This window comes from Tamandua tetradactyla, chromosome 10 (assembly GCF_023851605.1).
Source record: "Tamandua tetradactyla isolate mTamTet1 chromosome 10, mTamTet1.pri, whole genome shotgun sequence".
Classification (NCBI taxonomy): Eukaryota; Metazoa; Chordata; class Mammalia; order Pilosa; family Myrmecophagidae; genus Tamandua; species Tamandua tetradactyla.
This window is the reverse complement of record NC_135336.1, coordinates 90,818,629-90,834,034: the sequence shown is the minus strand read 5'-3', so window position 1 is coordinate 90,834,034 and position 15,406 is coordinate 90,818,629. Positions and strand designations below refer to the sequence as shown.

Sequence of the window (15,406 nt, the reverse complement as noted above, 5' to 3'; positions counted from 1 at the left end):
TGAGGGGAAAACATAAAACAGTGCAATTACCAAAGGGGTGAGAAGAGAAGGTGATAAAATGACAATGACCTTTCTTCCAAATTGACTGGTAGTTGAGCTAAACACTGTCTTGACAGTCAATAAAATGGTGAGGCCAGCACTCTGGGCAGCAGGACGTATGGGTTAAACACTGCTCTGTGGGAAGTGAGCAGCAATAAATATTTTCTACTGACTGTTGACAAGAGGAAGGATTGGGCAGGAGAGCAAAGAGGAAATAAGTGATGATGTTGAGAAAGACCATACTCATGCACTTACCAAGATGTTATTTCTTGTCACGCTACAACATCTGTTTTTAATGGCCCATCTAATCGGAACAGTCTTTTATGTAGTTCTAACCTTCATTTTGACAGCCACTGCTCTAATGCCCTTGAGTTTCTGTGACACTGTGATTTCTGTAGTGAATATTATTTTTATGTTGAAAGTTCCATAGGCTCTACCTTTGCCTTGAAAATAAAATGTCTTTCCTTTCTTGAATCTCTTCATGCATGCGTGGTCATTTTATTTGACTTTCCAAATTTTATTTATGATAGTACATTTTACTTAGAATATTTCATTTATGTTTTTGCAGCAATTCTAGGGTATTTCATCGATTGTACCAGCATGTTGATAGTTCTTAACTTAATATTGAAGCCAACAGAAAAGTAGAACTCTGGAGCCAAAGTGGTATTTCTATAAAATTCAGTCCAGAACCATAGGACCATTGAATAGACAAGGTTTGTTTATGTCATTTGTTTACACTAGCATGGCAAGTGAAACTGAAGTGTAGAATAGGCTTCCTTTTTACATATCCTTTTTGAACCTTGTTAACTCTATTTGGGTTTTTGTTTCAATTCAGGGACCAGCAACTGTTAAATTGAATACGATCCCTATTGGACAAAGGTATTCATTAGAACACCTGTAAAACCTGAAAGGCAAGTGAAGCCTTTTGTTATCTGGATGTTTTTGAAGAGAAACCGTGTTCCGTGGTTTCAGGTCAGTACTGTTCATCTTGGCAGTTAGATTGTCCTGGACTAGAAACATTTCTGGATAATATTTCTGGGCAGCTGCCGCATTTGGGCACTGTTTTTCTGGTCAATCAGCTTCAGCTGTGAGTCAGCTTCTGCAACTCTATGTTGGGAAATGCAGCGTATAGGATGTATCTTAAATAAGGGAGCTGTTTCAGAAGCTCCCAATTTCTAGTGGAAGCTCATCTCTTCAGAGATTTTGCAAAGGTATGTGAAGTTTTATTAGAGGGAAAATGAATTTCAGTATTGTGGTAGTTTGAAGCTGTGATGTAGCTCAGAAAAGGCCGTGTTCTTTTATCCATTCACTTGGGTGCAGACCTGTTATGGGCGGGACCTTTCAATGGGGCTGTTTCAATTGAGACTTGACCCACCCCGTTCAGTTCTTGTTCCCTCTGCTGGAGTCCTTTATAAAGGACACTGAGAAATATCCAAGAGAGCTCAGAGAAGCTAAGAGATCAAATTAAGAGAAACTCACAGAGAAAAGCCCTGGAGAAGCTAAGAGAGGATCCACAGAAGGTCAGAGAGGAAGCTACAAAATCAGAAGTTGAAAGCAATGAAACCCAGAAGAGAACTGGGAGATGCTAGCCATCAATGTTCCCATATGACAGAGGTATCTCAGATGCCAGCAGCCTGTCTTCAGAGTCCAGGTATGGTCCTGCTGATGCCTTGAGTTAGATATTTTCATGGTCTGAGAACTGTAAATTGTAAATTGATCAATCCCCATGGTATCCATTTTTGGTATATTGCATTCCAGCAGTTTTAGCAAACCAAAACAAATATATCTGAGCAAAGTAGAATACAACCTAATTTTCTCTTCTAAGAGTAAATTATAGATAGAGTTGGTTCAGGAGAATTGCAACTTAACCTCAAAGCATACTTAAGTATCTTTAATGAGTACAGAGTCATTCCTTATGTAAGAACACAATGATTTATTATTTTTAATCAGTTAATAGAATAATAATATAGAGCATTTACTTGCTGCATTCCTCCTACTGTTAGGTTGTATTATAAATAGTCCTGTGGACACTGTGACTCCTTGACTATCACAGGATGTCCTTAATTCTAATGTGATATGTTATATTTATTATTCTGGAGGGTGTCACCCAGGTTTTTCTGGACTTTGTGACTCTGGATATGGTGGCTTTGGAGGTCTGAGTTACAGCTGTGGCTCTGACTATGGTTGTGGTTATGGATGGAGCTGTGGATGTGTCTCTGCTTTTGGCTAGGGATATAGAAGTCCAGCTTGCTGTGGAAGATATGGTCATCTGGACTATAAGTAAAACACAATTTATTGGAAACTCAATGCCTCAATAATCACGTCCTATTATCCTCTCTGCTTGTTAAGTTTACACCTAACTACAGTTCCTGTATTATTTTGTAGTGATCAATTTCTCTGTTATTTGCTGTACTTGGGACTCCAAATGCAAATATTGAATTGGCTTAAAAATGAATTATCTAGAATAAATTTCACTGAAGTTTTTCAGATATTCTCTATTCAGTGGTCTATTTCTTTTCTTCATGCAATGTTGTGCTTGGGTGGCATAATTTATAGTTGACTTGACTCAATTTGAGAGTCACTTTTGTAATAAGTATTTTTTTGCGGCATAAGAATTGTTGATGCTTCATTTTTGAATTTTTGGTGGTCTGTTTTGTTGTATCTTTGTTGCTGTTGTATATATATATTTTTCATTCTGCTTTCAATTTAGGTCCTGGGATTATATCTTAGTGCCAGATTCCAAAAGAGTTTATTTTGCAGTATTTGCTTACTTCTTTCCTTGATTTGTCCTCTGTTTGACTAGTTTATGGTTTTGAATTATCAGAGGTTTCTATTTGGATGGATTTTTTTCTATTATGAAAAACTGGTCAGTTTTATGTCCAGACTGTGGTCTTTCTCTTAGTTTGTGAGTCTTTCCTGGATCTTCTCTATAATCACTTTCATTTGATCATTGGCTGAAACATTAGTGTTTTGACCTGTTATGGTTCCAAAAATGTTCAAAGAAGAGCACTTCTGGTTCTGAGCTAATGTAATATTCCACCTTCAGTACTAGAATATAAATATTGCATAAGAAATTCTCCAGGAGGCTGAATACATTTATTGTTTATACAAGAATATCTTTAATATTCAGTGAATATCAATGATAAAATATTGTAGTTCTCAAATATTCACCTTCTGATATTTTAAAATTGTTTCAAGTGTTGAAGACCTAGATAAATGAACGAATAGCGTAAACTTATTTCTCTTAAAATATAGCACCAGTAAGTCATGAATGATAGTCAGACATCACTTCAGATCATATGTCTGATATAGTTCTGAGTATTTATGGATGATATAATTGCCTAAGGTCAGATTCTTTAGTGTTCAGAGGGCAGGAGTCTATTATATAATGATTCTTTGGTCAGTCTTGATTTTTTTGGAGGCAATATTTCTAAAACTTATGGTATTCATGTGATATCACAATAGACATAGTCTTTATATTATAATACTGAATTTTCAAGATGTTGATATGGGTTAGGATTAATTAATCAATTACATTTTCAGGGCTTTATTAAATACCAGTCCCCTGTTAATCCCTTGCTAAGTGCTGTAGGTTAAACACAGAAAGCTTCCTCCAGAAGCTGATGACCTAGATGGGAAGAAAGACAAATGCCTTTTAAATATTTGGAGGGCAATACAAGATTGCATTATGAGTACTTTATAATTTGGACTGCAAGTACCCATGGGAATCATAACAGCTCTATTTCTTGGGCCTCTTCTTTTTCAACTATTGCTTATTTCAGGCCATAAACACACTCAATTCTCATTCTTTTTTTTTAAAAAAAAATAAAATTTCTTGTACCTTCCAAATTGCTGCCTTATTTTCTCCTCCCGCCAGAGTCACAGTTCTCGAAATGACACTTCACTCTCCTTGTCACCCTTGCATCACTTCTCACCTACTCTTCAATTTATAGCAACTGTGTCAACTACTAACTCTCTCCTGAAACTCATTTCTGTGGTTTCATCAATGAAATTCTATTTTATCAAATTCATAACATAGCTTTCAGATCTCATTTTTCTTTCTTTCTTTTTTTTTCTCTGAGACATTTAATGACAGCTTTTGGACCTCTCTCTACCCTAGGGTTCTGTGGTTTGAGTAATTTTCCTCACTAACTCTTGGTCCAGTTCAGTAAAGGCTAAGTTCATTTGTGGTCACCAACAAGGCACAAATCTCAGTGGTTTCTCCTAACAAGCTTCTATTATTCATGGTAACAATGTTGTGGGGTGATACTCAAAAGTGACCTAGGAGCCCAGGATGATAAAGGACCTCCATCCGGTAACTGCATCATCTGCAAATTGATTGACATTCTGCAGCTTCAGTGGCAAGGAAAAAGAGCAACTGGAGAAAAGTCATACATACCTCTCTCTCATAGTTTATTTTCCAGACCTATTCAAATGGACCTGCCCAAATATAAGATGTTCGTGTGCCTAGAATGACAGAGTAGGAAATTAGTGAACATTAATATCTACTTTACCTCATGAAAGAATTTTGAGAAATTATGTACCTCCTTATACGTCTTCAAGATAGTACACAAAATGTTTCATCATATATTTGAATAGGTGCAAAGGATATAATTTTTTACATATTATAAATATTTTCATCTTGAAGTTGCTGTTTTTCAATCTAGTAATAGCAATACAATAGTAGTTATTTGCTATTCACCAACACTCATTTAAAAATCCCTAACCAGAATCTTTTTTTTTTTTTTTTGGGTACATGGTCTGGGAATTGAACCCAGGTCTCCTGCATGCAAGGCGAGCATTATACCACTGAACCACCCATGCACCCTAACCAAGATCTTTTTAAATGCAATTTTATTGATATATATGTTCACACACAAAATAATCCATGCAAGTGTTCAGTCAGTGGCTTACAGCATCATCCTTTAGTTGTGCACTCATCACCACAAAGAATTTTAGAAAATTATTACTCCAAGACAAAAATAAAATAAAATAAAATAAAAAGAATGCCCAAAACATCCCATACCCCTGATACCCTCTGGTATTTATCTATCTTTGTTTTTATTTTATTACTGATTTGCCCATACACTGGGTAAAGGGAGTGTTAGTTACAAGTTTTTCACAATCACATGGTCACACAATAAAAGCTGTATGGTTATACAATCATCATCAAGAATCCAGTCTACTCGATTATAGTTCAGCATTTTCAGCTGTTTCTTTCTAGCTTTTCTAATACACTAGAAATTAAAAAGGAATATCTATTGAATGGATAAGGAAAACCTCCAGAATGACCTCTCGACTCTATTTTAAATCTCTTTTGTTTCGTTCATTTCTTTTCCCCCTTTTGGTCAAGAAGTCATTCTCAATTGCATGATGCCAGGGCCAGGCTTATCCCTGGGATTCTGATCCCATGTTGTCAGGGAGATTTATGTCCCACAGAGTGGGGAGGGCAGTGAGTTTATCTGGTTAGGACCAAAGGCAAATAAGAATAGAGGTTAATGGTTGATATTAACTGTATTTTAAAACTTCATGTTCTGTGTGAGATGAAGAGAGATTAATTTGGTTCAAAGTTTATATTTTCTGTAGCACACTATCTAATTTATCATGTATGGTCGTTTATTCAAACCACATAATTTTATGGAATTTTGAATAGGGAATGAAATCTTGTTATTCTGTACAGGCTAAAGTAAATAACTGATATATCCCAGAGCAATTTGGGCAGAAAATTAAAAAAAAATTTGCAGAGTCCCCTTGAGAGATTGAGGAAAAATGTGGAAGTATTAAATTTCTCCACCTCGGGAATTCCTGATATTCTTACAAGCATTAGGGACTCCCCAAATAATAAGCCAAGCCCTCAATCTTGGCTCTTGCCCTTATGAAATTTATTCCTGCAAAGGAGAAGTGAAACCTACTTATAATCATACCTAAGAGTCACCTCCAAAAAAAGTCACCTCTTTCGTTGTGCAGGTGTGGCCTCTCTCTCAGCCAACTCTGCACATAAACTCACTAACCTCCCTCCTATGTGGAATATGACTCCCAGGGGTATAAATCTCCCTGGCAATGTGGGACCTGATTCCTAGGGATTAACCTGGCCCTGACATTGTGGGATTGAGAAAGCTTTCTTGACCAAAAGAGGGAAAAGAAATGAAGCAAAATAAAGATTTAATGGCTAAGAGATTTCAAGTAGAGCTGAGAAGTCATTCTGGAGGTCATTCTTATGTATTATATAGATATTCCTTTTTAGTTTCTAGTGTATTAAAATAGCTAGAAGGAGATACCTGAAACTGTTGAACTGTTTTCCTGTAGCCTTGATTCTTGATGATGATTGTATAACTTTATAGCTTTTACAATGTGACTGTGTAGTTAGGAAAACCTTATGAGTGACACTCTATCCAGTGTATGGACATATAAGTAAGAAAATAAAGCCATAAATAAATAAATAAATAAATGAGAGTGTTAGGGATGTGGGATGTTTTAGGTGTTCTTTTTTATTTTTATATTTTTGGAGAGTGAAAATGTTCTATAATTGATTGTGGTGATAAATGCCCAACTATATAATGATACTGTGAGCCACTGATTGTATACTTTGGATGATTATATGGTATGTGAACATATCTCTATGAAATTGCATGAAAATGAAGTAGTAACTTAACATAAAGTATTAAAAATCAGTACCAGCAAAATAATTTAGAGGAAAATAGGGACATAAAATATTTTTTGTTTTTACTAGAAAAGATTCATAACAGTCAACTTTAGGAAATGCTTAGGAAAGGCACTGCCTTACACTTTGAGTCTATGAAAAATGTTATTAGTTAGGCTGAAATTATTTTTTATTTTTTATTTTTTTAAAACACAACAACATGCAAACACAAACACTCTTACCATATGATCATTCCATTCTTGGCATATAATCAATAATTCACACGATCATCACATAGTTGTATATTTATCACCATGATCATGTCTTAGAACATTTGCATCAATTCAGAAAAAGAAATAAAAAGAAAAAAGAAAAAAAGTCATACATACCATAACCCTTACCCCTCCTTCTCATTGATTGCTAGTATTTCCATTTACCCAATATATTTCATAGGCTGAAATTTTTTTGAAGACAAAAGATATTTGAGATTTTCTCAAGGTATAATTCCAAGATACAAATTTTCTTTAGAAAATATTTAGATTTTAAGTTTCCTTTATTTTTTTGTGCTGAATTACATTCTTTCATTCCCCAAATTTTGGACACTGAGCATTTCAGTATAAATAAAAATCAAAAACATTTTTTTAAGGTCAGTAATGTTATATTAATGAAGAAAACCATGATTATTTTGCTTTATTTTCTTTGTGAGAGATCTTTGGAACTCAGACAACGAGTAACTGTGAATTTGGTGGGAAAAAATATTTGTAGAAGGGAAAATCAATAAAGAAAAGTGATTGCAGTTGCCAGTGGCAATAGATAAACATGATGAAGGCTATGAGTGATTTAATAATTATGTGCATTATCATTTTTTGTTCTCAGTCTGAAGTTTTATGTTCAAGGTATAATTATAGCATGCAGTAATATAACAAAGTTATTGCCAATAATCAAAGAGATAATGAACTTGTTAAATCATATATTTTTGGCCAAGGACAAACTATCCTTTGGAATTTTTTTCCATGTGTTTATATAAAATGTTCCAAACAACATGAAATAGCATTTATCACATGTTAAACAAGACTGGAAAAATATTGCATTTCACGGTTAATACTAATATAGTAGGACTTCTGGTAGCTTTCAGGTATTTGGTCCCTTCACTGGAAACTTCAATAGAAGTGTGTTCGATTGGAGCTATGTTCCCCAGAAAAACATCTCTATTCAGTTTCATTCTTTTTGTTGCTATCAAATTATATTTAAAGAACACATATATCTGCTTATGTCACTTACCTGTTTTAAATCCTCTAATGGCTCCCCATGGCCTACGAGACAAAGCCAAAATTTCTCATCTGTCATGTGAGTAGAATAACTTTATTATCCAAACTGGAATGTTTTGGACAATGAAAGGGAACCTTGTTAATAATTACACTGGGACCACAGGGACTGTCTCTGGAAAACCAGGGCGTATGGTCACTCTACATGTAATGAATGACAAGAGTAAAGGCTTGTCTTTGTTTAAGGTATTGAAGATAAAAGAGCAGGAGTGTGGCTGTGTGTGTGTATGTGTGTGTGTGTGTGTGCGTGTGTGCAGGGTGAAACTATTGGATGGGGAGGGGGGAATAGAAGATGAGGTTAAAAAATCAGCATAATGATTCAGCTTTCATTCCAAGATGGGAGACCACTGCAGAATTGGAGCAGAGGATTGATGCAATCTCACCTAAATTTTCACAGGTCACTTTGGCTTCTGTGCTGAGAATATCCTGCTAAGGTATAGGGGCCAGTGCAGCTGAGAGTGGATAAGCGTGGAAGCAAGAAGGCCAGTTGGGAGGCTATTGTCTATTTCAGTTAACTACTGATGAAAGCAATGGAAATTGTGAAAAGTGGACAGATTCTGACATATTTCAAAGATAGACTTTACCAGTTTGGTTGATGGATTGGATGTGAGGTGTAAATGTGAGAGAGGTGTTAAGAATGATTCTAATCTGTGCAAGAGGAAAGATGGAATTGCCTTAAATTGAAATAAAATAAGCTTCAAGAGAAGTGGGTCTGTGCGAACAATCAGGCGTTCAATTTGGGACATTTTAAGCTTGGGATGATGATCATACTCCAAGTTCAGATGCTGATTAGGCAGTTGGGCATTTGAATCAGGGATAGGTCTGGGCTAGAGCTATATGTTTGTGAGTTTGTCAGCAATGTAGATGAGTATTTAAAGTCACAGGAAGATAAAATCAGTAAGTATAATGGAGTGAGTATAGGTGGAAGAACAGTCAGAATTTCTAGGCAGTCCGTGTCAGGATGCCTCTAGCACCCTAACTATATTATGACACTTACCACTCTCTACCATCACACACCTTTTTCTTTCTCTGGAGCTTTTTCAAACTCTCTAGCTTGAGTTTGTACCTACCTCAATGCTTTCTTGGCTATATTACTTTGGAATTGCTTATATACATGTTTGTCATACATAAGATCCTTGAGGACAGGAACCATTTTGCATTCCCAGGATCTAACATATGGAAAATAGTATTAATTAAACCAATGCAGGTATAAGCTAGCTCATGTAATGCAACAGGTTTATCATAGTCATGATGGGAAATCAGAACAGAGGTTTCGATTTGTAATAGAAGTCTATTATTTCTATAATATCTCCATTTGAAAGACTACGGTCATGTGTTACTGTAAAAAGAGCCCTAGTGTAAGAACCAGGAAACTTTGGCTGCAATTTGCTGCTCTATTTATTATTTCATTTGCCGTTTGCAAATTTCTCCACGTCTTGGTTTTCTTCTCTGTCAAATGGTGTTCTAGTTGATAACCTTCCAGAATGTGATATGCCAGAAACAGAAAGCCTTTTAAAAAGAGGAGTCTAATAAGTTGCTAGTTTACAGCCCTAAAGCTGTGAAAATGTCCAAATTAAAGCAAGGCTATACAAATGTCCAATCTAAGCCATCCAGGGAAAGATACCGTGGTTCAAGAAGGCCATTGATGTTCACGATTCCTCTCGCAGCTGGAAAGGCACATGGTGAGATCTGCTAGCTTTCTCTTCAATAGCTTCCCTGGAGCTCTCGTTTCTATTGGCTCTGTTGGTTCTCGTGGCTTTCGTGGCTCTAAAGCTTTTTTCAAAATGGTTCCCTTTTAAAGGGCTCCAGTAAACAACTTCACCTTGAATAGGTGATGACACATCTCTATGGAAACCATCTAATCAAAAGTTACCACCCGCAATCAGGTGGGTCACATCTCCATGGAAACAATCTAAAAGCTCCCACCCAGCAATATTGAATGAGGATTAAAGAACTTGGCTTTTCTAAGGTACACAACAGATTCAAACAGGCACAAATGGGATGCATAATTTTTAATTGCCGCACTAGATTATATACATAAAACACTTTGTAAACACTATAAAATGTAAGATGCTATTGCCATTTGTCTTTCTGGAAAATCAAACATCATGGACTTGCCTTTGCCCTAGGTAAGTATTAAGATAAGGTATGTATAGATTCAGAGTGTGCTGTGTTCCAACATGCCACTTATAGCTGATGCAGCATATGGCAATTGTATTTCTATTATGACAAATTTATTTCAAGAAATGTAATGCCTTACCTAGCTGCTATTACATTTTATATGGTTTCAGTTATAGCCTCCAGAGCTGAGTACCGCAGTGATGTCAGATGTAGATTAAAAGAAGATAGTACTGGCTCTGAATGAAAGAGATTGTGATGCTCCTGAGTTGGATGCTTGAGTTAGAACATGTTTTCCTTCCTTCCTTCCTAGTACACATTCTGAGGTATTAAGCTGAATTTAGTCTTGGATCCCCTGTTGGAAATCAGAACATAAGCTGCTCCATAGAGGTGAGTGAAATCAGGAAACTGGCTTCTTTCTCATATTTGCAATACATGTTCTCCTTAAATTCTTTCTCTAAATTAAGGCTGCCTACATACAGAGCAGGCATCTGCCTTCAGGAACAAAAGGTCCCAAGGTTTCTTGCTCTTTTTCAAAAGGCTCATTTCTCTCTTGAATACATTTCAACAAGGCTTCCTCGCATCTACTGCTCTTTGTTAGTTCAATAAGAGGGATGCTCTTTTGTCCAGTTTTTTTTTCCAGCTGTTGTTAGGTCTTTCTCAAGTATTGCTAACTGGAAGTGGAAATTTCTTTTCATCATTCTTTATTAACACCATACATACAAATCAACTCTAAGAGTTGTTGAATTTTTTGAACATTACTTTTTAATAGTTGTGACTATTTTATTTTGCTGAATTTTCATGTGCAATTACATTCTTTGCCAGGGAGAAAACAGAACTTTGGAGCAGGATCGGGTGTAAGAAATCATCCAGTCAAATGAGTGATTCTTGTCTGTGACTATCCCAATAAAGCAGAGGTCCCGGGCACGGTTCTTACTAGGGGGAGTTGAGTATAAAATATTCCTTGATAATGGCATGGCTTTCAATCCAGGTTAATCAGCTTTAATATATATGGTCTATTTTCTAAGAGGAAAAGATTATGACAATCATTTCAAATTCAAGATTGCTTTGAGAAATGTTTGACGTATACACTCTGTCGATGACTTATTTCTGGCATACTTATAAAAAGGAAACATTTTGTAAATGCTGATAGAGCTGGTTGGAGTTATCCAAAACATTCTACATGCCTTCCTAAAATTATCTTTTAATTCCTAGCGTAGAAATAAATGAAGAATGACCAAAGTAGAACAAGCACAGGCTATTCACGTACAGCTTGCTATTTATTGCAAGGGAGTCAGCCACCATCAGCTGCATTTGGCAGAGCCTCCAAGGCAGGCAGGGGAATGGGAAAGTTTCAAAGTGAATAAAAGGGAAGACTTTAGGCATATCCTGATTGGAGGCTGCTGGCACTGGGAAGCTGGAGGTGGACTAACTAGAAGTGGGGCATCCTACATGATGCGTTAGGGGAACGAATCTCACTGGTTGGACCTAAGTTGCAAGTGGGGACAAAATTAGGGAAGGTTTCAGTTATTGATCAAGTTCTGGATATATTGGCTCCATTGTTACAGGAATTGTGATTTGGCTTCCTGGACTGGTTACTATTGATACTATAACAGTCGTATTTTTATACATGGTCTAGTTATTGTTTGTTTGCATATTCAGTCTCTTGCCAGATTCTAGAAACATTAAGGATAGCATATTAAGCCATTCTGGAAGTCAAAATTTCTGGAAAGTGAGTTCATTTATCATGTTTTTTTTTGCATGGACAGGCACTGGGAATCGAACCTGGGTCTCAGGCATGGCAGGCAAGAACTCTGCCTGCTGAGCTACCGTGGTCCACCCTAAAGTGAATTCATTCAATTTCTCATTTTTTACAATGTCTCATAATCCTGAGAGAAATTACCTGCCAGTTTTCTAGGTTTTTTTTATTTCAAAAGTTTTAAAATTTAATTTTAATTTAATTAAAACTACCTTATTCATTTTTAACAGCAATCCATTTAGTAGTTGCTGAATTTCTGTTTCATCCCCAGAATGTTTTAAGCATATCCTATTTGCATTCCATGACTGTTAAACTAAAACTAATATTAAAATCTAACTGTTAACATTTCAATGGATCATTAGCATGGATGTTGCTTCAGGTAATATATAATAAAGCCAATAACAATTTCCTTCTAAACTTTCATAATCCCAAAGGCCCCTATTAATATTCTCTGTCTTTAATGATTTGCCTAACCAAACAATACAGTTTTAGTTGGTTTTCTATTTCCATATTTGTTGCATTTCTGAAGTGCCATAAGTGATAAGGATATCATGCTCTTCTCTCTCTCTGAAAATATAATTGATTTTAATATATATAATGATAACCATAGCTTACATTTGATGGATTATTTTTTCTAGACACTATTTTCTGTGCTTCACATATATTAACTAGCTTAATCCTTAGCCAGCCCTTATGAATTAATGATTATTAGTATCCCCAATAATTGATGAAGGAATTAAGGTGCAGAGAGGTTATACTTGCTTACATTTACACAAAAGGCAATTACCAAAACTTGAATTTGAACCCAGGTAGGCTGATCTTAAGGTTAGTGAATAGAATAGAATTTGGATATAGAATAGGTTGCAATATAGTTAATAGAGTGCTGATGTAATTTATTATCCAAACCAGAATACCTTTGAGAATCAAAGATGGCAATATTGATAATTATACAAACAATAGAGAATGTATGGCCCCCCTGGTTTTTATCCACTGTGATTGTTCTACCTTTCTGTAAAACAATATATAAAATGAACTATTTTTATGATCTATGCTAGTTCTTCATTTGGGTATGCCTGCATTGGGGTCAATTGCCAAAAGATGAATGATACTTGGCCATGGAAAAAAGATAACCATAATTAAGGGCAAGGATTTGGAAGTAAGTTTGGAAAGCATCAACTTTTTTTTTTTTTTTTTACTTTATTTACCATGAGAATAAATTTTGAGTAACAGAAATATGCAAAAGTTACCATGTGAGTGGGAAGTACTGTGCAAGTGCATTTGGCAGACTCGCTAGGTTGCTTTGGAGCTGGTAAGCCAAGTGTCTGGGTGCCACAGAAGTTGTACTACTTTCAACTGTGTTAAAAGAGATATTGAGAAGCTTTATGAAGCTTACCACAATTTGTTAATGTGTTTAAGATTAAGGACAAAATTGGAGAAGAGGGCAAGACAATGTCATTGGAGTTGAATGCTGCTTTAGGAAAAATGAACATGTGGTTATTGCTATGCTGTATCTGGAGCATGAGTCTCTTAGGGGCATTTTGAATTCTCTTTCCTTTCCAGAAATGCAGAAATGCATGTTTAGTCTGTTCAGAGCTTTGAAACTCATTCATCAGTTTGGTGTTGTTCACTGAGATCTTAAGACTAGCAATTTTTTATGCAATAGGTGCCTAAAAAAGTATGCCTTGGTAGACTTTGGTTTGATCCAGGGAACCCATGATACAAAAACAGAGCTTCTCAAATTTGTTCACTCTGAAGCAAAGCAGGAAAGTTTTTCACAAAGTAAGTCCCATGTAATCACGGGAAACAAGATTTCATTCAGTGGCCAAGCTCCTAAAGCACTGACTCAGCATTCCACCACAAAGTTGTCCATTAAAAGACCCTACACCAATGCAGAAATTTAAATTAGCCCAGGTAAAAATGGAAACGAGAGATCTGTCGGCCTTTCTGTCCAGCCCTGCAGTGAAACTGATGGAACAAAGCCTGTGATGTACTATCGAGGAAGTTAGCAACAAAAAAGAAGGTGAGTTCTACAAAAATTATTAACAGCAGTGTGATGAGGAAAATTGCCAGTTTTGCCCAGCTAAGCTGACTTGTAACTGTCATGCTACAGATAAAGTTTGCAGTATTTGTCTTTCAAGGTGGCAGCAAATGGATCCTATGGCAGGTGCACCAACATTCTGAGGACTGAGGTTTTGATAAAGTGCCCCAATCAAAGGACAGCAGTTGACATGTGGTTTGCAGGTGTCATATTCCTTTCTTTGCTTAGTGGGCAATATCCGTTTTATAAAGCAAATGATGATTTAACTGCTTTGGCTCAAATTAAGACAATTTGTGAATCCAGGGAAACTATCCAGGCTGCTAAAACTTTTGGTGAATCAAAATTATATAGCAAAGAAGTCCCAGCACAAGACTTGAAAACACTTTGTGAGAGGCTCCAGGATACAGACTCTGAAACTCCCAAATTAACAAGTGAGCTACAGGGACCTGCCTCTCATAACCAAACTTTTTCAGAAAAGATTGGCCATAAAGCTTCCCACCTCATACATACATCTCAAATGCAGCACTCAGCACAGGCTATTTTGATGAGAATACTACCAATTTAGAAGGCTTGGATGAGGTATCTGATGGTGCCTTTATCAAGTGTGCTTGATAAACTTCTAAATCCAATTCAGCTTCAAGAATAACAACAGAAGAAGCTTTGTTGCATCCTTTTTAAAAGTTATGAGCTTATAATTATGGTTCTTCATTAATGTTTACTGTTATATACTGTGAAATGGGGGTAAGTTCTTTGTAATAGTTGTATGTTCTTTGATTAGATATCAGGGCAGTAGCAGCAATTTATTTTAAAATTTTAGGATTTATTCTTGACAGGTTTCAAAATACAGTTTTATATAAAAACTACTGTAGATTTAAGATTATTGAAGATGCCTAGGATAGTTCTTTGAGTTCAAGCTACCCAAATAGAATCAGATCTTTAGTTTCCCTAATTACATTTCACTGCCATATGCAGAAAAAGGACAGTTATTAGGTGTAGTACAATAGGGGTTCAAGGTGCCAACCTTGAAATTAATAAATGTGATAGAGAGTAAATAAGTCAAAAGACTTTGTTTACTGGTTTCTAAGAACAATGAGCTCCCTGTACTTTTGGAAAACTCTAGAGTGCTAGTGCTCTAACAATTCTATAGGAAAGAAGATAATTTCCTTTTAGAACTGTCCGTTATACCTTTGATGAACACTAAAACAATGGATGAGAAAGTCTTGGTCAAGGTATATTAGTTAGAATTGAGTTTGATTTATCCATTTTTTGAAAAAGTATTTTATGAAATCATTTTTGTATGAATTGCCCCATTTTTTCTTAAGAATTGTGTCTCTTGATTTTTCTTCCCTCTACCTCTACCTAACACATTCTCTTTGGAAATCACATGATGCTTACCATGAAGTTTTTGCATGCTTTATTAAACATTACATGTATTTGCAATTGAGAATTTAATGAAATAATGAGTAAACTAGTTCATGAGGGGAAGC

The 15,406-nt window shown here is 35.8% G+C and overlaps 1 pseudogene; it reads left to right on the top strand.

Moving 5' to 3' along the window:
* The first annotated feature begins 12,244 nt into the window (after positions 1-12,244).
* LOC143647721 (cell division cycle 7-related protein kinase pseudogene) lies at positions 12,245-14,484 on the top strand (annotated as a pseudogene).
* Positions 14,485-15,406: the final 922 nt, after the last annotated feature.